This window comes from Pongo abelii, chromosome 1 (genome assembly GCF_028885655.2).
Source record: "Pongo abelii isolate AG06213 chromosome 1, NHGRI_mPonAbe1-v2.0_pri, whole genome shotgun sequence".
NCBI classification, from domain to species: domain Eukaryota; kingdom Metazoa; phylum Chordata; class Mammalia; order Primates; family Hominidae; genus Pongo; species Pongo abelii.
In genome coordinates this window covers 138,833,285-138,859,631 of record NC_071985.2, presented here as the reverse complement: position 1 = coordinate 138,859,631, position 26,347 = coordinate 138,833,285, and the positions used below count along the sequence as shown (strand labels likewise).

The 26,347-nt window shown below is 40.8% G+C and overlaps 1 non-coding gene across 1 annotated transcript; it reads left to right on the top strand.

The window, feature by feature from the left end:
- Window positions 1-24,485: 24,485 nt before the first annotated feature.
- On the top strand, window positions 24,486-24,589 carry LOC112131486 (small nucleolar RNA U13). Its single transcript, XR_002913548.1, has one exon. It is a non-coding gene; the product is annotated as a small nucleolar RNA U13 (small nucleolar RNA).
- Window positions 24,590-26,347: the final 1,758 nt, after the last annotated feature.

Below are 26,347 nucleotides of genomic sequence, written 5' to 3'. Positions count from 1 at the left end.
ACTTGCTAAGCAGTGTCAAGCCAAGTAGGAAGATGTGTGGCAAGTTCAAAATACATCAACCATTGCACATTACTAGCTGGAACGGAAGTGCTTTCATAGGTTATAAAAACATTAAAATGATATCTGATTCTCCAAATCCTTTTATGGCCAATGAATCAAGTGAAATATTTGTTTCCAATTCTGAATCGACTTTTGTTTCAAATTTATTTATCGTTCACTCAGCATTACCAGAATTCTTTCTAAAGCGCCTCAAAATGAAACTGTAAAAATATTTTTCCTTTGTTTTCAAAAATAGAAGCAATATCACATAGTTTACCATCAGAGAGAAGTGATGGATATTTCAAAACAATTTGGCACAGAGAAGAGGAATTTTTCCAGAAAAAATATCTCCAAAAGTCCCATATTTTAAAATATCTTTGGAGGAGAAAAAACTTAAAATCATAAGATTTAGGGTAAGGCATTTCCCCTACCTCCTCAAGACAGAATAAGATTAATATCTATTACTGTAGCTTACTAACTATATCAGTAAATTTAAATTCATACTTTTTTCTGATAATTATACCAAAATGAAAATAATTTCTGAGTTATTGAATAACAAAACACTTAAAAAAACTTTACAAACTTGATGCAAATGTAATTCCAGAACTTTACTTTTACCTAAAATGCCTACAGCTCAGTTTTACTTATTAATCAATCTCGACTGTTCTCTTACTTGACATGGTCTTATTAGTAAGCCACGTGGCTTGGAGCTATTGCATATTGCTTTGATTTAGCTGGTCATTGTAGCAAGAATGGCATGCCGAATTTTCTACCTTTCATTGCTAGGAAAATTTACACAGTAAAAGAGGTCCCCTCATCTCTAATTATTGTGGAGCAGAAATTAATGACCAAACTAATAGAACTAAAGGACTCAGTGGTATTGTGGAATCATTGGGCCCATCAGCTGAGAAATAAATTTTATTTTACTAATTGAATTTCCCCTAGGAAAATCTTGCACACCAGCTGGTACTAATTTCACTTTGCCTGTAATAATTTTGGACCTCAGGTTGTTGTTACTACTAGATTAACATGTAGATATTGAAGTTTAGCTTATGAAAATAGTACTATTTGCAAAAACAATACTCACTTGAACATTTTCATGAGTTTTTCTTGGGAATGAGAAGAGAGTTACTGCTTTTATGTCTAAACAATCTTTGTCCATCAGCTCCTCCAAATATTCCAGAGTTCCTCAAATATTCCAAATATTCCAGGGGACTATGTAGGGGGAAAGGTCTAAGATGGAAATCTAGGGAACTGATTACTTAAAAGGCAGGTACACAAGTGTTCATCACAACATCTCTTCTAACAGCAAAACTTGGAAATATTTGTCACAAAAGAATGGATAAATGAATTATGGTATATTCTCTCAGCCAAATCTCTCACTGCAGTGAGCATGAATAAACCACATCTATAAAAATATAATTTTCCCATACATAATGCTGAGCAAAAGAAGCCTGGCAGAGCATTCATAGCCTACATTTACAAAGTTCAAGCACAGGCAAAACTCATCTCTAATGCTTGAAGTCAAGATAGTAGTTACTCTTCGGGGGATCTGGTGGCTGGAATGGGCACAAGGGCATTTCTAAGCGTGCTGGAAACACATCATCTTTTGATCTGAGTGCTAGTTACGTGGAGTGCTCTGTTTGTGAAAATGATCAACCTGTGAACTTAAGATTTGTGCACTTCTCTGTATGTATACTTCAATCATAGTCTGTTATTTATTTATTTATTTTTAAACAGGTGAAGGAAGAGAACCCAGTGAGGGAGGCTGAGCAGGATGAGCTAGAGATGATGGAGAAAAGTCTGGAAAGAGGGGTGCCCTGGGAGCCACAGAGAGAGGATGTTTCAGGAGGAAGGATCAGTCTGCAGTACTAAATGACTCAAGAAAGGCCTAGAAGGATAAAGACTTAAAGCTGCCCATTGGATTTGACAACTGACCTCTGAAAGAACAGTTTTAATGGGAGGCAGAAACCAGACAGCAGAGAGTTGAAGAGCAAGACCCTGGAGATTGGAGCTACTTTCCAGTGGCCAGACTGTAAAGGGAAGAGTGACGGCCACAGCAGCTGGAGGGAACGAGAACACTGGGTCCAGGAGGTCTTTTCCCTGAAGACAGGAGAGATTGAACCATGTTAATGTGTGGGAGATAGCTGGTTGAGAGAGAGATGCTAAAGTTACTGGGGGATGGTTGATGGGGTTCCCGAGAAGTGGAGGAGGTGGGATTAGCCCTGGGCAGGGGAAGGGGCACCTTGCATTCCACAGATACTGCAGGAAAGGCGGCCAGGAAGTAAATACGATTCACTGAGGGAGTGGAGGCTGAGAGTTGAGGGAGCTCATCCTCATGACTTCTAACTTAAATTTGCATAGGAGGTCAATAAGGAGATTAAGTCAGATAATGAGAAATCTTATGTGCAGATTCATTGCCTCATCTTAACTTTGCTCTCCTTTGATCATTTCTAAAGCAAAGTGCAGTTTAGTCAGTCATCTAAGATGGAAGAATAACTTATAGACAGTGTGTAGAGATCTTAGGGGGACAAATTATTCATAGGCAACTCCCCCTCCCTTCTCACCCAGACACATACACTCACCATTATATTCATTTAATTCATTGGCAAATGACAGATAAAGAGTATTGTTACTCAGTTCAGCTTGACGGTTTAACCCAATAATTAGCACTGATAACAATGCTTTCTGGAAATTGTTTTCCCAGGTATGGTTTCTTCTGGCCTAGGACAGCTGAATCCATTCAGTGGTCTCCTGGCCCCAGGAAAAGCAAAGTCAAGTTTGCGTCCAGCGGTGGAACCAACTTCCTTCTCAATCTTCAGCTGCTTTGGGGCTTCTTCTGGCACCTCAAGCTCTGCCGAAGGCAGATCAGTTTGGGGTGACTACACATATGGAAACTAAAGATCGGGGAATGTATTCATATAAACTACCTGGCCAGACACCTTTGGGAAGTCGTCGTGGAGTCCAGGGAGGCACGGGGGTGGGGTGGAGTCCATATACCCCAGCGCGATGGGCTCTGCTTTAGCAGAATAAAGCTAAATCGGACCGGGGGCGGTGGCTCACGCCTGTAATCCCAGCACTTTGGGAGGCCGAGGCGGGCAGATCATGAGGTCAGGAGATCGAGACAATCCTGGCTAACACGGTGAAACCCCGTCTCTACTAAAAATACAAAAAAAAAAAATTAGCCGGGCGTGGTAGCAGGCGCCTGTAGTCCCAGCTACTCGGGAGGCTGAAGCAGGAGAATGGCGTGAACCCGGGAGGCGGAGCTCGCAGTGAGCCGAGATTGAACCACTGCACTCCAGCCTGGGTGTCAGAGCCAGACTCTGTTTCAAAAAAAGAAAAAAGCTAAATCAAGTTATCAAAAATGAGAGGCAGGTTGTTATTCCAAGCACATCTAATACACTCACTTCCAAAGCTGTTTAGAGTTTTGCTGATTTCACACCCAGAAAACCCACAGGAGTCCAGAGATTTTACATTTTCTGGGCATTAAGTGCAAAGTACTTGCCAGATAACAGAGTTTTAGGGGGATGCCAAGGAGTGTTGCATAGCAGACCGTGAGTCTGGGCTGTTACCACATGAGCCGCAGTGAATTGCCGGCTGAGTACAGAGTATGATAACACCTGAAAAGCTTCATTCTCAGGGCCAGATCCGTCACTCTGAATCTCAGGGCATCCCGAGCTCGGCTGTGGTTGTATATCGAGAGTTGGACATTCCAAAAGGCTATGGCCAGAAGCAAGCAACCCAACCCAGTGACAAACTTAAAAAACAGAGGGAGGCCAGGTGCGGTGGCTCACACCTGTAATCCCAGCACTTTGGGAGGCAGAGGTGGGTGGATCACGAGGTCAGGAGATCGAGACCATCCTGGCTAAGACAATGAAACCCCGTCTCTACTAAAAATACAAAAAATTAGCCGGGCATGGTGGCGGGCACCTGTAGTCCCAGCTACTCAGGAGGCTGAAGCAGGAGAATGGTGAACCCAGGAGGTGAAGCTTGCAGTGAGCTGAGATTGAGCCACTGCACTCCAGCCTGGGTGACAAGCGAGACTCCGTCTCAAAACAACAACAAAACATAGGGAAAGAGGCGTTCCAATGCCAATAATAATTTTTTAGAATTAGGGACCCAGATTAACTCAGCACACGCCTTTGTAGTGATGCATTTACTATGAATAAGATGAATGATAGTAACTTGAGTGACTGTATGGAAGTGTGTGCTTCCTTACACTGCCTTCCTTTGAAGGAAGACTTGGCCCCTGCCCGCAGGAATCTGTGATCAGGAGGTTGGGAAGTGAAATCTCCACAGACCTGGAACTTGCATGTGCCTGAATAACTTTCAATAACAGGTACAGAGCTTGCCTCCTGGTACAATCTTGCAACAAACAAATGATCAGGAGAAGCACTTTTCCAATTTATCCACTAAACAGCAAAACCAAACAATGACCGAAAATGACGTTGGTTTTTCAGTTACTGTTTGACCCGGAGCGTGGGGAAAACAGAAGGAAAATGGAAACTACTTAGGCAGCATTTTGTGAGGAGGTGGAAGGAGCGTGGGAAAATACTTCACATGGCTCTTGCCTACTCAGCCTGACAAAGAAAGCTGTGGTTTGTTGTCAGATTCCTTCAACTAAATGTGTCAAAGGGAGAGAAACCTCTCTTGAGTGAGAGACCTCTCTCTTCAAACAGCTGCACATCGCCTCCCTCGTCCCTGGCTCACAAAATCCCCAGTCCTCTGTGTCCTCCTCTCTTCACACATGTTGGAGCTGGGAAGGGGAATGGAGAAGAGGTCCATATCCTTAGCTCTGCCTCGTGTGTCAGACTTCATTCCTGCCATCTCGTTTCCGGCTCCACCCCAGTGGGATGCTGCAGGGTCATTTTAGCAATCACAAGGATAGCCGTGGAAGCAACGGGGCCCGAGTGGACCCCCAGCAACCATCCCAGGATCTCCCATGAATGGTGTGCAAGTGGCTTCTGTCCCTGCAGGCGAAGCAACAACTTTGATCCTCTTTATTCTTTTATGAAAGTAGATTATTTTTAAAGTGCTGATCCTCGATATCACTTCATTGATAAAGATTCGAGTGTGAGTATTCTGATATTGTGGAATACCACGGTCTTTGGAACCAGACAAAACTGGGTTGCGATCTCATATTTGCCACTTAGCTATGTGACCTTAGAGAGGTTTAAAAGTCTGGATGCTGTTATTAAAACGATGACAGAAAACGTCTGCATTAAACCAGGAGCACTTCAAGTAAACACATGAAGGGCCTTTTTCTTCATCAGTGATGCATCTTTATCTTTCTTTCGACTGCTGTTTAAGCTGTTAGATTAGATTCAAGGAAAGTTTAGACATGGCCATAGAAGTCCCATAACATAGAAGGCTATATTGCTTTTCTAGAGGTCACATCAGGTCAACACTGGTTTCTCAACAATGCCTGGAGAGGCTGTCTTAAGCAAAAGCCCTGTCATCAAAGACAAAACAAACCTTTCTGTAAAATGATTATAGCTGGCTTTCAACCCTTGGCAGCCAAGTTGCAGCTAGGGAATGGCAGACCCTTGGGCCTGAGCTGAGGAGCTAATCCCAGCAAGGCTGTTACAAATCTTTTCCAGAGCACTTAGGCTTTCTCTCTGAAAGATGATGGATCAAGACTTTTCAGAAATTCTCACTTTTCAGAGTAGAGACTTGTGCCCCGTATAGAAGACGCAGCCATGGTTTGTATCGTGTAAGTCATACGGGATGAAAAACTGTATTTCTTAGGGTAGGAGTAAAACAACCCTTCAGGGCCAGGCACGGTGGCTCACACCTGTAATCCTAGCACTTTGGGAGGCTGAGGCAGGTGGATTACTTGAGGTCAGGAGTTTGAGACCAGCCTGGCCAAAGTGGTGAATCCCCATCTCTACTAAAAATACAAAAATTAGCCAGGCACGGTGGCATACGCCTGTAATCCCAGCTACTGGGGAGGCTGAGGCAGCAGAGTTGCTTGAGCCTGGGAGACGGAGATTGCAGTGAGCCAAGATCGTGCCACTGCACTCCAGCCTGGCCAACAGAGTGAGACTCTGTCTCAAATAAATAAATAAATAAATAAAAATAAAACAACTCTTTGGCTCCCATTGCCTTCCTTATGGGGTTGGTGCATTCAACCAGAGTAGGGGGTGGGGGTGCAGAGTAAGCTTTGGGGAGAATGTCAACAGACCTCTTTATTTATGACAATTATTACTGTTGTTGAAGACATAATGAGATCAATAGAGATCAATCAGAGATAGCCTTGACAAACGCCTCTGAGATAAGCCTTTGTTTTCAAACACAGCAGGCTTTTGTCAGTGCTTCCTAGAATCATTTGTCTTCCACTTTTACTATGTTTGCCATATCCATGGAACACCTGTACTTTATTATATTTAATTGATTTTCAATTGACTCACTTAAAAAATAATAGAGTCTTACCATGTTGCCCAGGCTGGTCTTGAACTCCTGGGCTCAGGCGATCCTTCCGCCTTGGCCTTCCAAATTGCTGGGATTACAGATGTGAGCCACTGCAAGTGGCTTAACTCACTTTTTTTTTTTTTTTTTTGAGATGGAATTTCGCTCTTGTTGCCCAGGCTGGAGTGCAATGGCACAATCTCGGCTCACCGCAACCTCTGCCTCCTGGGTTCAAACAATTCTCCTGCCTCAGCCTCCCGAGTAGCTGGGATTACAGGCATGCACCACCATGCCTGGCTAATTTTGCATTTTTAGTAGAGATGGGGTTTCTCCATGTTGGTCAGGCTGGTCTCGAACTCCCGACCTCAGGTGATCTGCCCACCTTGGTCTCCCAAAGTGCTGGGATTACAGGCATGAGCCACTGTGCCCAGGCTTGACTCACTTTTTATACTTAGCTGAACACTAAACAATAATCTGGGAAATCACAGGTTTACTAAACTTCTAGAAAGAGCACAGAGCTATCAAAATACATTTCTCATGTACCTTTTAAAATCATCTTGTGCAGCACCAATAGGCAGGCCATACTTTAGAAGACACTTCTTTAGATGATCAACTATATAATGAAAAGACTATTACAGATAGGACATTAATGGTTATTTTTCTTTTCCTATACTACTTACCAAAATTTCCCCCAATCCTTTTCTGGTTGAAGAAACTCTTAATCAAGCCCTTCCTTTCTATGGTATCCCAAAATACTTTCATATGTACCATCTCACTTAATTCTCACAATTACCTATAAGGTGGCCTAGAAAACATTATGCCTCCCCAGCTCAGGAGAGATTAAGGCTCAGAATTTACTTACCCAAAGACATGTAGCTAGTCAGTAACAGGGTAGGTCAACTTGTCACAGAGACTGGACTTCTGTTCCAATTAGAGATAGCATGGCTTCCATTCTTTTTAAGATTTTGGGTTGGACTAGGGCTGAGCAAAGATGGCCGAATAGGAACAGCTCATCTACAGCTCCCAGTGTGAGCGACGCAGAAGACGGGTGATTTCTGCATTTCCAACTGAGACACCAGGTTCATCTCACTGGGGAATGTCAGACAGTGGGTGCGGGACAGTGGGTGCAGTGCACCGAGCATGAGCCGAAGCAGGGCAAGGCATCGCCTCACCTGGGAAGTGCAAGGGGTCAGGGAATTCCCTTTCCTAGTCAAAGAAAGGGGTAACAGATGGCACCTGGAAAATCGGGTCACTCCCACCCTAATACTGCGCTCTCCCAAAGGTCTTAGCAAACGGCACACCAGGAGATTATATCCTGCGCCTGGTTCAGAGGGTCCTACGCCCACGGAGTCTCGCTCATTGCTAGCACAGCAGTCTGAGATCAAACTGCGAGGTGTCAGCGAGGCTGGGGGAAGGGCGCCTGCCATTGCCAAGGCTTGAGTAGGTAAACAAAGTGGCTGGGAAGCTCCAAGTGGGTGGAGCCCACTGCAGCTCAAGGAGGCCTGCCTGCCTCTGTAGTATCTACCTCTGGGGGCAGGGCGTAGCCAAAGAAAAGGCAGCAGAAACCTCTGCAGACTTAAATGTCCCTGTCTGACAGCTTTGAAGAGAGTAGTGGTTCTCCCAGCACTCAACTGGAGATCTGAGAATGGACAGACTGCCTCCTCAAGGTGGTCCCTGACCCCTGAGTAGCCTAACTGGGAGGCACCCCCCAGTAGGGGCAGACTGACACCTCACATGGCTGGGTACTCCTCTGAGACAAAACTTCCAGAGGAACAATCAGGCAGCAGTATTTGTGGTTCACCAAGGTCCACTGTTCTGCAGCCTCTGCTGCTCATACCCAGGCAAACAGAGTCTGGAGTGGACCTCCAGCAAACTCCAACAGACCTGCAGCTGAGGGTCCTGACTGTTAGAAGGAAAACTAACAAACAGAAAGGAAATCCACACCAAAACCCCATCTGTTCATCACCATCATCAAAGACCAAAGGTAGAAAAACCACAAAGATGGGGAAAAAACAGAGCAGAAAAACTGGAAACCCTAAAAATCAGAGCCCCTCTCCTCCTCCAAAGGAACGCAGCTCCTCACCAGCAACGACACAAAGCTGGACAGAGAATGACTTTGACGAGTTGAGAGAAGAAAGCTTCAGACGATCAAACTACTCCAAGCTAAAGGAGGAAGTTCGAACCCATGGCAAAGAAGTTAAAAACCTTGAAAAAAAATTAGGTGAATGGCTAACTAGAATAACCAATGCAGAGAAGTCCTTAAAGGACCTGATGGAGCTGAAAACCACAGCACGAGAACTATGTGACGGATGCACAAGCCTCAGTAGCCGATTCGATCAACTGGAAGAAAGGGTATCAGTGATGGAAGATCAAATGAATGAAATGAAACGAGAAAAGAAGTTTAGAGAAAAAAGAATAAAAAGAAATGAGCAAAGCCTCCAAGAAATATGGGACTATGTGAAAAGACCAAATCTACGTCTGATTGGTATACCTGAAAGTGATGAGGAGAATGGAACCAAGTTGGAAAACACTCTGCAGGATATTATCCAGGAGAACTTCCCCAATCTAGCAAGGCAGGCCAACATTCAAATTCAGGAAATACAGAGAACACCACAAAGATACTCCTCGAGAAGAGCAACTCCAAGACACATAATTGTCAGATTCACCAAAGTTGAAATGAAGGAAAAAATGTTAAGGACAGCCAGAGAGAAAGGTCGGGTTACCCACAAAGGGAAGCCCATCAGACTAACAGCTGATCTCTCGGCAGAAACTCTATAAGCCAGAAAAGAGTGGGGGCCAATATTCAACATTCCTAAAGAAAAGAATTTTCAACCCAGAATTTCCTATCCAGCCAAACTAAGCTTCATAAGTGAAGGAGAAATAAAATCCTTTACAGACAAGCAAATGCTGAGAGATCTTGTCACCACCAGGCCTACCCTAAAAGAGCTCCTGAAGGAAGCACTAAACATGAAAGGAACAACTGGTACCAGCCACTGCAAAAACATGCCAAATTGTAAAGACCATCGATGCTAGGAAGAAACTGCATCAACTAACGGGCAAAATAACCAGCTAACATCATAATGACAGGATCAAATTCACACATAACAGTATTAACCTTAAATGTAAATGGGCTAAATTCTCCAATTAAAAGACACAGACTAGCAAATTGGATAAAGAGTTAAGACCCAACAGTGTGCTGTAGTCAGGAGACCCATCTCATGTGTAGAGACACACGTAGACTGAAAATAAAGCGATGGGGGAAGATCTAACAAGCAAATGGAAAACAAACAAACAAAAAAGAAGAGACTGCAATCCTAGTTTCTGATAAAACAGACTTTAAACCAACAAAGATCAAAAGAGACAAGGAAGGCCATTACATAATGGCAAAGGGATCAATTCTACAAGAAGAGCTAGCTATCCTAAATATATATGCATCCAATACAGGAGCACACAGATTCATAAAGCAAGTCCTTAGAGACCTACAAAGAGACTTAGACTCCCGCACAATAATAATGGAAGACTTTAACACCCCACTGTCAACATTAGACAGATTGAGACAGAAAGTTAACGAGGATATCCAGGAACTGAACTCACCTCTGCACCAAGCGGACCTAATAGACATCTACAGAACTTTCCACCCCAAATCAACGGAATATACATTCTTTTCAGCACCACACCACACCTGCTCCAAAATTGACCACATAATTGGAAGTAAAGCACTCCTCAGCAAATGTAAAAGAACAGAAATTATAACAAACTGTCTCTCAGACCACAGTGCAATCAAACTAGAGCTCAGGATTAAGAAACTCACTCAAAACCACTCAACTACATGGAAACTGAACAACCTGCTCCTGAATGACTGCTGGGTACATAACGAAATGAAGGCAGAAATAAAGATGTTCTTTGAAACCAACAAGAACAAAGACACAACATACCAGAATCTCTGGGACACATTCAAAGCAGTGTGTAGAGGGAAATTTATAGCATTAAATGCCCACAAGAAAAAGCAGGAAAGATCTAAAACTGACACCCTAACATCACAATTAAAAGAACTAGGGAAGCAAGAGCAAACACATTCAAAAGCTAGCAGAAGGCAAGAAATAACTAAATCACAGCAGAACTGAAGGAAACAGAGACACAAAAAACCCTTCAAAAAATCAATGAATCCAGGAGCTGGTTTTTTGAAAAGATCAACAAAATTGATAGACCGCTAGCAAGACTAATAAGGAAGAAAAAGAGAAGAATCAAATAGAAGCAATAAAAAATGATAAAGGGGATATCACCACTGATCCCACAGAAATACAAACTACCATCAGAGAATACTAAAAACACCTCTACGCAAATAAACTAGAAAATCTAGAAGAAATGGATAAATTCCTTGACACATACACTCTCCCAAGACTAAACCAGGAAGAAGTTGAATCTCTGAATAGACCAATAACAGGAGCTGAAATTGAGGCAATAATTAATAGCTTACCAACCAAAAAAAGTCCAGGACCAGATGGATTCATAGCCGAATTCTACCAGAGGTACAAGGAGGAGCTGGTACCATTCCTTCTGAAACTATTCCAATCAATAGAAAAAGAGGGAATCCTCCCTAACTCATTTTATGAGGCCACCATCATCCTGATACCAAAGCCTGGCAGAGACACAACAAAAAAAGAGAATTTTAGACCAATATCCCTGATGAACATCAATGCAAAAATCCTCAGTAAAATACTGGCAAACCGAATCCAGCAGCACATCAAAAAGCTTATCCACCATGGTCAAGTGGGCTTCATCCCTGGGATGCAAGGCTGGTTCAACATACGCAAATCAATAAACATAATCCAGCATATAAACAGAACCAAAGACAAAAACCACATGATTATCTCAATAGATGTAGAAAAGGCCTTTGACAAAATTCAACAACTCTTCATGCTAAAAACTCTCAATAAATTAGGTATTGATGGGACATATCTCAAAATAATAAGAGCTATCTATGACAAACCCACAGCCAATATCATACTGAATGGGCAAAAACTGGAAGCATTCCCTTTGAAAACTGGCACAGGACAGGGATCCCCTCTCTCACCACTCCTATTCAACATAGTGTTGGAAGTTCTGGCCAGGGCAATCAGACAGGAGAAGGAAATAAACCGTATTCAATTAGGAAAAGAGGAAGTCAAATTGTCCCTGTTTGCAGATGACATGATTGTGTACCTAGAAAATCCCATTGTCTCAGCCCAAAATCTCCTTAAGCTGATAGGCAACTTCAGCAAAGTCTCAGGATACAAAATCAATGTGCAAAAATCACAAGCATTCTTATACACCAATAACAGACAAACAGAGAGCCAAATCATCAGTGAATTCCCATTCACAATTGCTTCAAAGAGAATAAAATACCTAGGAATCCAACTTACAAGGGATGTGAAGGATCTCTTCAAGGAGAACTACAAACCACTGCTCAATGAAATAAAAGAGGATACAAACAAATGGAAGAACATTCCACGCTCATGGGTAGAAGAATCAATATCATGAAAATGGCCATACTGCCCAAGGTAATTTATAGATTCAATGCCATCCCCATCAACTTATCAATGACTTTCTTCACAGAATTGGAAAAAACTACTTTAAAGTTCATATGGAACCAAAAAAGAGCCCGCATTGCCAAGTCAATCCTAGGCCAAAAGAACAAAGCTGGAGGCATCATGCTACCTGACTTCAAACTATACTACAAGGCTACAGTAACCAAAACAGCATGGTACTGGTACCAAAACAGAGATATAGACCAATGGAACAGAACAGAGCCCTCAGAAATAATGCCACATATCTACAACTATCTGATCTTTGACAAACCTGACAAAAACAAGAAATGGGGAAAGGATTCCCTATTTAATAAATGGTGCTGGGAAAACTGGCTAGCCACATATAGAAAGCTGAAGCTGGATCCCTACCTTACACCTTATACAAAAATTAATTCAAGATGGATTAAAGACTTAAATGTTAGAGCTAAAACCATAAAAACCCTAGAAGAAAACCTAGGCAATACCATTCAGGCCATAGGCGTGGGCAAGGACTTCATGTCTAAAACACCAAAAGCAATGGCAACAAAAGCCAAAATTGACAAATGTGATCTAATTAAACTAAAGAGCTTCTGCACAGCCAAAGAAACTACCATCAGACTGAACATGCAACCTACAGAATGGGAGAAAGTTTTTGCAATCTACTCTTCTGACAAAGGGCTAATATACAGAATCTACAATGAACTCAAACAAATTTACAAGAAAAAAACAAACAACCCCATCAAAAAGTGGGCGAAGGATATGAACAGATACTTCTCAAAAGAAGACATTTATGCAGCCAAAAGACACATGAAAAAATGCTCATCATCACTGGTCATCAGAGAAATGCGAGTCAAAACCACAATGAGATACCATCCCACACCAGTTAGAATGGCGATCATTAAAAAGTCAGGAAACAACAGGTCCTGGAGAGGATGTGGAGAAATAGGAATGCTTTTACACTGTTGGTGGGACTGTGAACTAGTTCAACCATTGTGGAAGTCAGTGTGGTGATTCCTCAGGGATCTAGAACTAGAAATACCATTTGACCCAGCCATCCCATTACTGGGTATATACCCAAAGGGTTATAAAACATGCTGCTTTAAAGACACATGCACACATATGTTTATTGCGGCACTATTCACAATAGCAAAGGCTTGGAACCAACCTAAATGTCCAACAATGATAGACTGGATTAAGAAAATGTGGCACATATACACCATGGAATACTATGTAGCCATAAAAAATGACGAGTTCATGTCGTTTGTAGGGACATGGATGAAGCTGGAAACCATCATTCTCGGCAAACTATTACAAGGACAAAAAACCAAATGCTGCATGTTCTCACTCACAGGTGGGAATTGAACAATGAGAACACATGGACACAGGAAGGGGAACATCACACACTGGGGCCTGTCATCGGGTGGGGGGAAGGGGGAAGGATAGCATTAGGAGATATACCTAATGTTGGATGATGAGTTAATGGGTGCAGCACAGCAACATGGCACATGTATACATATTTAACAAACCTGCACGTTGTGCACATGTACCCTAAAACTTAAAGTATAATTAAAAAACATAAATAAATAAATAAAAATAAAAAAAAGATTTTGGTGGTCAACATGGTTTGGCTGTGTCTCCACCCAAATCTCATCTTGAACTGTAGTTCCCATAATCCCCATGTGTTGTGGGAGGGACCCACTGGGAGGTAATTTAATCATAGGGGTGGTTACCCTTGTGCTGTTCTCATGATGGTGAGTTTTCATAAGATCTGATGGTTTTATAAGGGGCTTTTTCCCCTTTTGCTTTGGTACTTCTCTTGCCTGCCACCATGTAAGACATGGTTTTGCTTCTCCTGTGCCTTCCACCATGATTGTGAGGCCTCCCCAGCCATGTGGAACTGTGAGTCCATTAAAACTTTTCCTTTATAAATTACCCAGTCTCAGGTATGTCTTTATCAGCAGCGTGAGAACAGACTAATACAGTGGTTAAGAACATAAGCTTTAGAGTCAGACACACCTGGTATTTATTTATTTATTTTTGAGACAAGATCTTACTCTGTCATCCAGGCTGGAGTGCAGTGGTACCATCATGGCTCACAGTACCCCTGACCTCCTGGGCTCATGCAATCCTCCCATCTCAGTCAAGACTACAGGCACATGCCACTGTGCCTAAATCTCACTATGTTGCCCAGGCTGGCCTCTGAACTTAAGCTATCCTCCTGCCTTGGCCTCCCAAAGTGCTTGGATTACAGATGTGAACCACTCCACCAGGCGCTACACCTATGTTTTGAACCCTATTCTACTGCTTATGAGGTATACAAAATGAGGAAAGCTTTTAAAAATTCCATTTTTATCAGTTTTATTATATGTAAAGTGAGAATAATAATATCTGTTGCATAGAGTTGTTAATAGTGGTTGTTGAGAACCCCTACATCAGAGGGCTGTGATTAAATGAGATTATATGAAAGGAAGCACTTTTCACGGTACTCAGTCTAAAGGAAGTGTTAAATGGTGGTATTATTACTTTGATAAGAAATGTTGACTGTTGATGCATTTACTACTTCATGTCTTGAAATCATTGATGACATGATTGAACTTTTAAAATGGAGGTCCATCTTCTTACATATAAAAATATATCTGTGATGCTGGGCACGGTGGCTCACGCCTGTAATCCCAGCACTTTGGGAGGCCAAGGCGGGCGGATCACGAGGTCAGGAGTTCGAGACCAGCCTGACCAATATGGTCAAACCCTGTCTCTACTAAAAAATACAAAAATTAGCCAGGCATGGTGGCAGGCACCTGTAATCCCAGCTACTCGGGAGGCTGACACAGGAGAATCACTTGAACCCAGGAGGCGGAGGTTGCAGTGAGCCGAGATTGCACCACTGTACTCCAGCCTGGGCAACAGAACAAGACTCCGTCTCAAAAAAAAAAAAAAAAATTCTGTGATAACTGGTATGTCCACTCAAATACTTATTATCTCCTCTATAAATGCAAGAAAAGTTTCCTCTCCTCTCACTTGCCTCATTTCTGTGATTGAGTAACTGTTGCCACCCCTCCAAATACCTTCACAGCAGTAAAGATAACTTTACATTTTTATAGACTTAAAATGTGACGGCATTAACTCAGGTACACTAGTTCGCTTGTCCTTCACAACTGCCCTGTAATGCAGGTATTATTCTCATTTCACAGGTTAGGAAACACCCTCAAAAAGGCTGGATGACCTGCCAAAATCATGTAGCATGCCAATAGAAAAGTTGGGGCGGAAACACAGGCTTTTTCATTCTTTCCCACCACATGAGTCTTTGACAAAGCAGGAAATACATGGTTGAATCTTCCTTTGACTTATATCTCCCCTTCCTGGTACATAATGTCATCAGCTTCTGCAAAAAGTTGCCCAGTGCATGTATGAGTAGGGAAGCATCCCGTTTTCCATGGATACCAGTGCAGGAAGCAGTTGTTAGTTCTTCATTCTAGACTGCCACTGGGCAGTTGTGGTTTTATCCCTTTTATTTAAAACAGGGAAAACAGGCAGCTGTAATTCAGCATTTGTTAAAAAGGAAAACCGAGTCATTTGTTTTTCACTGATTTCCATTCTAACCTCCCTCTGTGCTGATAGAAGGCAAATAGCTCCCAGACCTTTTGGTGATTCATCCACATATTGGCAGCTAGTCTGGGATTCCAATTCAGTTCCAAGACCACTAATTTCCTATTTTCTCCTTGTTTCAGAAATTACCACAAAAGACTTTAATTACCACTGTGAGCATCCAAAGAAAGGATAAGATCGGGTTGGTTTTGCAAACTGCTAGGCTCTTTCAACCCTGAAGATGGGCCTTTTGGACTGGAGCCTGCAGGTGAAATGCATCACCAGCCATCTTTGTAAAAGGTGAAAGAACCAGCTTCACGGGGACCTGGGGCTCAGACTTCACTCACACTTCTGAGAAGAAGTAAGGAAAATAAAAAATGGAGAGGAAGGAGTGAAGAGGGGAAAGACTAGAAAAGTTAAAGGCAGACAGAAGGGGAAGCCACTAGCTTCGGGTCATCCTCACTGGTTCCTTTCCTTGGAGCAGGGAAACTCACAGGTGCAGGGGCGCTGGAAGTGGCTGTCTGCCTTCCGCCTCCCTCCTCCTGTCCCACAGAGGCTCACAGCCTGGATTGCCTTTAGCTGAGCACTTTCACAACATTGCTTACCAGCTGCTTCCCACTGTAGAGGATGTTGTCAGATTACTTAATATTAATCTCTCTTGATTAGATTGCAAATTATATGTGAAGTTGTTTTAGTGAAGTCTGTACTCTATTTTCATTTAGATTAAAGGGTAAGATTTGTGAAAACATTCCCAACAGCTTTGGTAAAACAGTTTAATTAATTGGATTTGAAAACATTGGCTCCAAGACTGAATTTCAGCCAGCAATAAATGTCTCCAAGGGGCATATAAGATTCTTTAGGGTTCAAGTACATTTGTTAAAAAAACTCTTTTAAATAGTCTAAGACACGCCTAGTGCAAGTAAACTCCCATGATGGCCTAGGTTGTTAAGCCCTTGCATCAGTTTCCTTCAGCTACTGGAAGTAAGAAAAAACAAAGTGCACCCCAGAGCAATCTTTCTGCAGGTGTCACATCTCCTGCATCAACCTGGAGTGGCCATTAAACATAGATTCCCAGGCTCCATGGCTGAACTACTCAATGGGAACTTCTGGGAGTGAGGCCCAGGAATCTGAATGTTTAGCAAGGTTTCCAGGTGGCTCTGATGCACGCACCTAGCATTTGAGAAGCACTCCAGAGGAGATCAGAAAGACAGGCCAGTTTTCCACTGGAGTAAGTGCCAGGGTTTGCCTTCAGGCTCTCTTGTCCAAGTCCAGTTAATTCTCACAGCTTCAGGATCACTACAAACCAATCACTGCTGGAGGGAAAGTGGGATTGGTTTACACGAAGAAAATATAACACTGGCTTCTATTATATCACCAAGCATAACACACCAAAACCAAACATGCAAATGTGGGGGAATTTTCACTTATTGAATCATGTAATAGCTCTGAAATCTTTTATGTGATGCTCTCATTTGACTGCACAGTTATTTATCCATTTTTAACTCAAGGAAAAAGACTTCATAAATATAAAGAATGTTTTATGACAACAAAGGCATATTCTTTCTGCAATCTTAGATTGTTAGTAACCAGAATCTCCTTACAAAATATATACACATATATTTTTAAATTACAAAATAGGCTGGGCCTGTCTGGGTTAAGTCAGTAATTTGGTGGGCTCAAACGACACAACTCAAGCAAGTGCAGCTGTGGTTTTGCCAGCATTTTATTTTCTCAGTCTCTTTGGACTTACCTGATGCAATGATTCTGTCAAGGCTGCTGCAGTGAAGGAAGACATCTCATAAAGCTTCATCTCAAACCAGTTTACCAATTATGTAAACAGTTTTTGAAGGTTGTCTATGTGCCAGACAATTATGCTGGGTACTTATGGATAGAATTAAGCATGGTATTAAAAGAGTGCCTCTCAACTTTTAGCTGTGTGTCAGAACTACCTGTGAAGCTTTTTGAGAATACTAAAGTATGGGCCTTACCACACACCCACTGAACTGGAACCTTCAGGAGCAGCATCCAGGCAACTGAATTTATAAAAATCTCTCCAGGTGACCTTAATGCAGAACCAAAATTAAAAACCACTGTGTTAAATCCTACAAAGAGCCTTCCCCTTCTGAGAAGTTTCAGTCTATGGGAGATATACTGATGTAAATCCATCCACAATAGGACATGTAGTAAGAACACATTTTAAAGAAAACACATCAGTGATAGATAACATCAAATATGACATAGAAACAAATGTATAGACAGAAGAATAAATAAAACTTGACAGAAGTTAGGGAAAGCAAGGAGACATTTCCGGGCAGATTCTATCGTATCTGGTTGGTAGGAGAAATAACAGATTCTGCTATTCATTTTTTTGTAATACTAAATTAAATGCTCAGCAAAAGTTTCCAGTTTAAAAAGCAATGCTTTACTTTTTCAAAATTCTGATATATTTGAAACTATATACAAATTTACAAAGAAATTATCTAGAATATATATACTTTTTATTAAAAATATACATCTTAAAATTTAGGTTAGATTCTACAGATGACTAAGTCCTACATAAGACTGTGTATGTTGTCCAGGAAAAGTAAAAGACTAAACTAATATGCTGTGAATATACATATGAACATGTATCACATCCATGTTTAAATGAATTCCAGGCAGTCGTATATTAAATGAAAAGAAATCAAAGGTTTGCAGTCTGGCTAACGAGAGGTTCTCTGAAGGGCATTCTGTGGAATATGCATTTCTCTTGGCAAGTTGCTGTGGTGGACTCAATTCAATTCTAAGCAGATTTCTTTAATCCTTGTTTCTAAGTGGGTCAGCACCATCTGATTTTAAGTATTATTGCAAGAGACATAGGCACGATGATTGCTACAACCACCCTTCTCTGGAAAGTTGCTTTTCCTTTGATAATGCTTGGAAGACCCAATTCACACAAGTTGAAAAGTCTCAGGTAGGACCAGCACTGTCACAGGAGAGGGGACAAACCGAGTACAGCTGGTGGCTTTCAGACGATAAACATGCCAAAAATTCCATCGAGTTTTTTTTTTTTTTTTTTTTTTTTAAATATGCTGCTTAGGAAAAATGCTTAAGTAGCTTGCTATATTCTTTATATTGGTTCAGGAAGATTCTGTTGGATAATCTGAGGACATGGTCTTGAAGAGAATATTCAGAGTTGGGAGGATAAACATATCATTTGAAAATCAGAAAATCTAAACCAGTTAATTGTGTGGTTAGTCCTTACCAGAGACAATTATCAAGACGAGGGCCAGGGAGACTGTTTCAAGATGGCTGCTGGGTGCTACTCGTCAACTTGGGACCCTATGTGTACACCAGCACTTTCCTGAGTTCTCTAATTGTTTGTAGTTTGTCAGTGATTCTCTTTGGGTTTTTATGTTTATTCCTTTCCAAGTTTTTTGCCTCTACATTCTTTCACTTGTTTAATTGTATTGGCTGATATTTCGAATACAGTGTTAAATAGTAAATTGTAGGAGCGGCGGGCATTCTTGTCACGTTTCTCTCTATCAGGATGCTGCCAGTGTTGTGTGCCCACTAAGGATGCTGCAAACTTTTTAGGCTATGATGCATTCCATCCTCAGATAAAATTACATTTATAGATTTTATGTTATGGGACCATCCATGCATTCCTGAAAAAAATTGCAGAGTTTACAAATGTAAGTGGCATGAGGCCAGCTGGGCCTAAGAAAGCCGAAGTACGAATTTCCCAAGTAAATAAACTAAAAAACGGAGGATCTTATTTCATTTGCTCTTGGGATTTCTCGACTGAAAATTCACCACAGCAAACATACTGTATGCATCCCTGTATCCACAAATATTCATTGCCCAAATGTGCCCCGTTTGAAACATTTTCCAATGCCCTTAGTTCTTTTTAATTGGGTCTTCAAGTCATAAAGCCAGATTACCTGGAAGAGATCTCCAAGCCCTCAGACACTGTCTCTCACAGACGCCCCAAGCACCCCCATCAGGAAGACTTCTGGCAGTCGGCGGGCCCCTAGAGCTGTATGCGATTGCCCTTTTCCATCAGCCCCATCTCTCTCTGCCCGTTTGCAGTAAGTCACCTTCCCGATTAGTGATTTCCACAGTAGGACAGCAGCATCTATTCTTGTTTATTGGGCTTCAGAAACTGAGAAGTGTCTACAGGCTGAGGTTTATACAGAGGACGAGACGCCAGAGAAACCTCGAAGGCAGGATTTGTGACTCACCTGGGTATGCAGGTTAGGGGTATTGGGGAATAGGAAAGGGCGACTCGGCAAGAAGGAAGGAATGGCAGCAAGGAGTGAGGCTCCCACTGAGCTCTGCCAGTAAGGGGAGGCAGAGACATCAGTTTACCAGGTAATTCCATAATATTCTCTGGTTCGATGGTCTTATGTTAAAAGACATGTGAAGGTTTTTTTTTTTAAATTGTAAATCAACAATATCTATAAAATATAATGTATAATTGTATATGTTTATGAGTGCAAAGTGATACTATAATTTATGAATACCATATGGAATAATTAAAGAAAACTAATTAACATATCCATTACCTCATGTGAAGGTATTTTAAAGTACATAAATACTAGCACCTATTATTTAATAGTAAGATAGTGATTAAGAGCCCTGACTTTGTAATTGGACAATTCTATGTGTGAGTTCTGGCTCTGTCAATTACCAGTTGTGTGATCTTGGACAAGGGTCTTAATTAAGCCTTAGTTTTCTCTTTTGTAAAGCAGGGATAATACACCAACCTGTTTCTTAAGCTTGTTGTGCAGACAAAATGAGAGAATGTAGGTAGAGTGCACAGCACCACAGAAGCTCAGTAAATGTTAGTCACTATGATTTTCTCTTTAGGGTTCTATAAGCTAATAGGAGGATTCTTTTTATATTTCACATTGTGAGGACTAAAAACAAGACCTCAGGGCAAAGAGGGCAGCTATTCATATCCCTCTAGTTCTTAATGCCATTTAGAACTCTAATACAACTTCCCATAACATGTATTTCATCTCACAGCCAAGGGAAATATGGCTCAGAATGTTGAGAACCAAGCATATGGCTCACAGACTCGAATAAAGTCTAAGAGGCCACGATTTCATAGCAGCCATGAGTCCCTGAAGTAGGTTGCAAACCTGATATATATATATGAATAGAATAATAGCTATGACATGGTCATACAAAGCAACATTTAGTACAAATGAATATAAAATGCATATGCATGTACTAATGTGGACAGTTAGGCTATTTTGGCCCATCTTATATTATGTTTTAGACATATTAGTGAAAACCCAGGAGTGGGAATTCCTGTACGTAAAATAGCAAGTGAAATATTTATCTCACAGTATGACTCATTCATCAAATCCAAGGATCAGCAAACTTTTTTCTTTAAAGAGACAGAGAGTAAAGATGTCCCAACTCGTCAACTCTAATGTTGTAGCAGGAAAGCAATCAGTCATAGACAATGTGTAGACGAATGAGCACGGTTGTGTTCTTAGTCAAAAATCACCCTAGGTAAAAATCATGCTATCAGTGATTCTTTTTGAGTTTTTAGTTTTATTTACAACTTTACAAAAACAGGTGGCAGGCCTGATTTGGCCCATGGGCCATAGTTTGCTGACCCCTGCTCTAAACCATATATCATACTCCAAATAACATGACTTACTGAACTATTCAGAAACAAGCTAAAGTAAATCTGGTTTCTGTACTATTTAACAATTTGTGCACTATCCACAAATGAAGATACTTAGTTATATATTTATATACTTATGTATGTTATATGTAATTGATATGTTATAAATATTTGATAATTTTTAAATGTTTTATATAACTGTGAAAAAGCTTAAAACTATTGTATTTATTTTTATGTCCATATTTTCAGTTGTTGACAGTTTTATATGGTGTTCTTTTAATAAAAAAATAAATACAGTTAAGCTGGTCTTTAAATTGTGAGGTCCTAGGAAGTCATATTATTTGGAATATGGTTTAATAGTTTTAAAACAATAGTTCATCTCTCTTCCAATGTTTCTGTTTTGTTGAATGTACAGTATAATTTTTTTAATCTTCAATTCAATTCTGAATTTCTTTCACCGTTACAAAAAATACTCAAGTTGTTAGCACTGAATTTGACTGGAAATTTATAATTTACATATGTCAAAGCCCAAGTCCTGCAAGACAAACTACCAACATATTCTGAGATTTTAACTAAACCACACGATTCAGAAAGAGCCTTAAGTACATCTTCTTTGTGCAATCCAGTTGATGATCACTAGTAAAAACTGGTAAAAATGAAAATTCTGGTATAAAAATATATAAATATAGATGATAGGTTTTGGGTACTACAGAAAATATTGGAAAATGACGCTGTTAATTGTCATTTGGAAAATAAAAGCTTATGTTTAACAGAGGGCAACTGTTAAAAAAAAAACCAAAACCTGTCAGCTCTTTTTACCACCCTACACCCTATAATTTATATTGGAGAGATTTTTTTTTTAACCATGATAGTCAGAAACACTGCACTGCACTATTTTTCTACTTAAGCACTTGGTTCCACTATAGGAAGTGAAACTGTTTCTTGCTGATTCCATCAAGCAGCTTGACAACTGTACTTTACTGAAGATAGATTCAAATAGATCATTTTATGGGAGCAGAAAATCAATAGAACTTTAAAAATTTTTAATTAGCATTTAGTATTTATAAATTCCAAAACACAAAATATAATGATGTGCATGTGGCTCAGACGGAGCTGTCAACAAAAAAAGTCAAACTCTGCAAAATATTCAAAGAGATTTATTTTGAGTCAAATATGAGTGACCATGGCCCATGACACAGCCCTCAGGAGATCCTTGGAACATGTGCCCAGGGTAGTTGGGGACACAGCTTGGTTTTATACATTTTAGGGAGGTATGAGACATCAATCAAATACATTTAAGAAATACATTGGTTTGGTCTGGAAAGGTGGGACAACTCAAAGCAGGGGCTTCCAGGCTACAGGTGAATTTAAACATTTTCTGATTGACAATTGGTTGAGTTTGTCTAAAGACCTGGGATTGATAGAAGGGAAAGGTTCAGGTTAAGATAAAAATGTGGAGACCAAGGTTCTTTTGAAGTCTTATAGTGGCTGCCCTTAGAGATAATAGATGAAATATTTCCTATTCAGATCTTTAAGAAGTGCTAGAATTTTAGTTAATCTCCTTAGGTTTGGGAGGGCCTGGAAGAAAAAGATCTAGCTATGTTAATAGAGATTCTTTACAGAGGCAAATTTTCCCCCACAAAAGATAGCTTTGCAGGGCTATTTCAAGACATGGCAAATAAGCATGTTTTGGGGTAAAATATTTTGATTTTCTTCCTTGTCTCATAATGTTATGCCAGAGTCAGGTTGGCAAGTAAGTCATGATATATAGGGTTAAATAAAACCCATCTGATGAGAATTTATGGTTTGTAGGCCATGACTCCCCAGACCCCTTAGATAGGAATTTGGACAAGATTAAGAAAAAAAAAATCAGAGCTTAGTCCTCAGAGTTCAAGAGGCTTATAAAATGCCATTGCATGTTTGGGCTACAACAATCTCAGTACTCTGAAAGCAGTTCAAGAATTTGGAGCTGAGAAAGATCTAGATTTTTACTGAGTTGTTTTTGAGACATCTTGATCCAAGGCTAAAAACCTGGTGTCTTCTGAAAAAAAGAATGAAATGTCAATTAATTTTTTTACAAACCAAACTTGAAGGGAATTTAATTAATAGCCAGTGTGATTGAGTTCATAGATGCATAATCTTGTAAATCAATAAAGAGCTCACTAAAATTTGCTGAGTGAGAGATAGAAGCAAAGTGCTTAGAACAGTACCTGACCTAATGAGTTCTCAATACAGGTAGCTATGTTATTAAGATTAGCATTTCTTGTAGTGTACACCATGTCACGGGATAACAGAAAAATCACAGGCTTAGAAGTCAGACTGGCCTAGGTTCACATCCTGACCAATCCAAATTACTTAACCTTCCTTGAATAGTTTCACCATGGGCAAAATGGAAATATTCTGGATTCTTTGGAATAACACTTGTAAAACTTGTCTTAATTTTCATTTCCCCTATTTCTGCCATTACTCTCATTAGGAGGTCTTGTAAGAAGTCATCTACATACAGGCAAACTTACAGGTTTAGTCTTTACGTTTGCCTTTCGAGTATAGAACTCGAATTGGGCTAGCTTCCCAATTGGGTTTCAGAGAAGTAGATTAGGAATTTTTCCCAGACATTTTTTCATTTGTGGGAGGAATGATGTTTTGAGCTCTTGGTCTTCGAATAGGAATATAATGTCATCCGAAAAAAAGAAACAAAAAAACAAAAGAAATAAAGAAAGGGTTGTCACTGTATGTACCAAAACCAAATTTGTGTGACACTTAAAAAGAAAGCCTGACTGATTAGACAGATGAAATCACTTTCAAATGATAGGTTATATAATTTTTTTTCTTTTTTTTTTGAGACGGAGTCTCACTCTGTCGCCCAGGCTGGAGTGCAGTGCCGCGATCTTGGCTCACTGCAAGCTCTGCCTCCCAGGTTCACGCCATTCTCCTGCCTCAGCCTCCTGAGTAGTTGGGACTACAGGCACCCACCATCACGCCTGGCTAATTTTTGTGTGTGTGTGTGTGTGTGTTTTTAGTAAAGACAGGGTTTCACTGTGTTAGCCAGGATGGTCTCGATCTCCTGACCTCATGATCCGCCTGCCTTGGCCTCCCAAAGTGCTGGGATTACAGGTGTGAGCCACTGCGCCTGGCCAGGTTATATAATTTTTGAAACAAATTATTCTCAGTCTAAAAGATACAGGGGCATTAGTGAATACTTCTTTCTGTTTTGCAGAAAAAAATCTGTTGACTTTTTGACAGAGGTACAGATCTCTGAAGTTACATTAAAAGTACACTTTGAGGACCTTTTGTAGTTCATAAGTGTGATGATTGGGGTTTCACACTCATGTGTAAAATGTGCCTCCCTCAAACCTTGTTACAACATCAGCACATTGCCCATGTGACATGAGGAAAAAAGAGTACACTTTGTGTATATATATATATGTGTGTGTGTGTGTATATATATATATAAAACAGTACACTTTGCGTGTATATATATATATATATATATATGGTTGTGTGTATTTAAATTAGCATAATAACTTCAAACACAGTTAGTGTTTTAAAACTTGCAAAATCTATTTATGAAAACTTTAGCATTTCCATAAGATAAATTCAAAGAAGTAAAGTAGCTGAGTCAAAGGACGGTCAAGATTTCAGTGGGCAGACACTGGAAAATTAACCTGAGAAAAGTGACACTAATTTACACACCAACCAAATGTAAGTGTGCCCTGAATCCCAAGGATTTTGCCAACTCAATTTGCTTTTGAGTTACACTCAACCCAGTGAGAGCATATCATATTAGATGCCTTAGATGCTCTCCGTATCTGATCAACTAATAAAGCATAACGTCCATTCTGTCAAACGAAGGCTGAATGCTTTTAAGTTTTAAAATGCCATTTTTTTCCCATCTGCTCCCAGATTTTCTTTTTTTTTTCGAGACAGAGTTTTACTCTTGTTGCCTAGGCTGAAGTGCAATGGCGCAATCTCAGCTCACCACAAACTCTGCCTCCTGGGTTCAAGCGATTCTCCTGCCTCAGACTCCCGAGTAGCTGGGATTACAGGCGTGTGCCACCACGCCTGACTAATTTTGTATTTTTAGTAGAGACAGGGTTTCTCCATGTTGGTCAGGCTGGTCTCAAACTCCCAACCTCAGATGATCCTCCCACCTCGGCCTCCAAAAGTGTTGGGATTACAGGTGTGAGCCAACTGCACCCAGCCTGCTCCCAGATTTTCTTTCTTCTCTAGTCTGAACCCATGGTCCATGTTTTCTCACTCAGAACCCTTGGTTCCTCAAACTCTAATTTTTTGCTGTGTCTATCCTAAAAAATTCCAATTCCAGGAATGTTCCAGTCCTCCACTCTCCTGCCTTCTTGTTCACTGCTGAAAAACATCCAACAATTCCATGCCTTGCCACTGTCCTGACTTTGAGCTGCAGCCGGCCCTGAGCACCAGGCCCCACCAGGGTCATTTTACGGTCATTGTCTCACCTAACCTTCTTCCACACCTGGGACTGCTGGCCTGTCTTCCCTGGGTTCCAAGCCTATTTTGATTTGCTTTCCCAGGTCCTCCATACATTTGTAGACCATTCTAAGTGACCCGGTTCCTTGCAGTTGGACTATAAACACCAATGTATATTCTTAAATTTCTGAGGGAAAAACTTAGAGCATAATGGAGAAGAGCACAGACTCTGAAGCCTAGTTGCCCAGGTCCTGGCTCAGCCCTGCCTGCCACTTCTGCACTGGGCTAGGCAATCTCACTGTCCTATGTGTCTTCATCTGTGAAAAGAGACTCCTGTGTGTATCTGTGTGATCTAAATGATCTACTGAGAAAAATGCTTAGATAACAAACACTAGAAAATGGCATTTATTATTATGATTCCTAATCAGGAGCCCTAGATCATGGGACAGCAAAATAAGTACAGATATAGAAATAGACTGGGTTCAATCCTGATTGAACAATTGGGCATGATTTGGGCATATTATTTGGGCAACTAAGCTCAGCTTGTTGGACTATGTGTTGAATAGGGCTAATACTATTTTAGATACCAGAGTTATTATACAAAGTAAGAAAAATAGAATGAAGCAGCTTGCACAATGTCCAGCATAGAGCACGTAGGAAGTGACTGATTTTTAGTTGCCATTATTTTTAGACTTTGTAATTA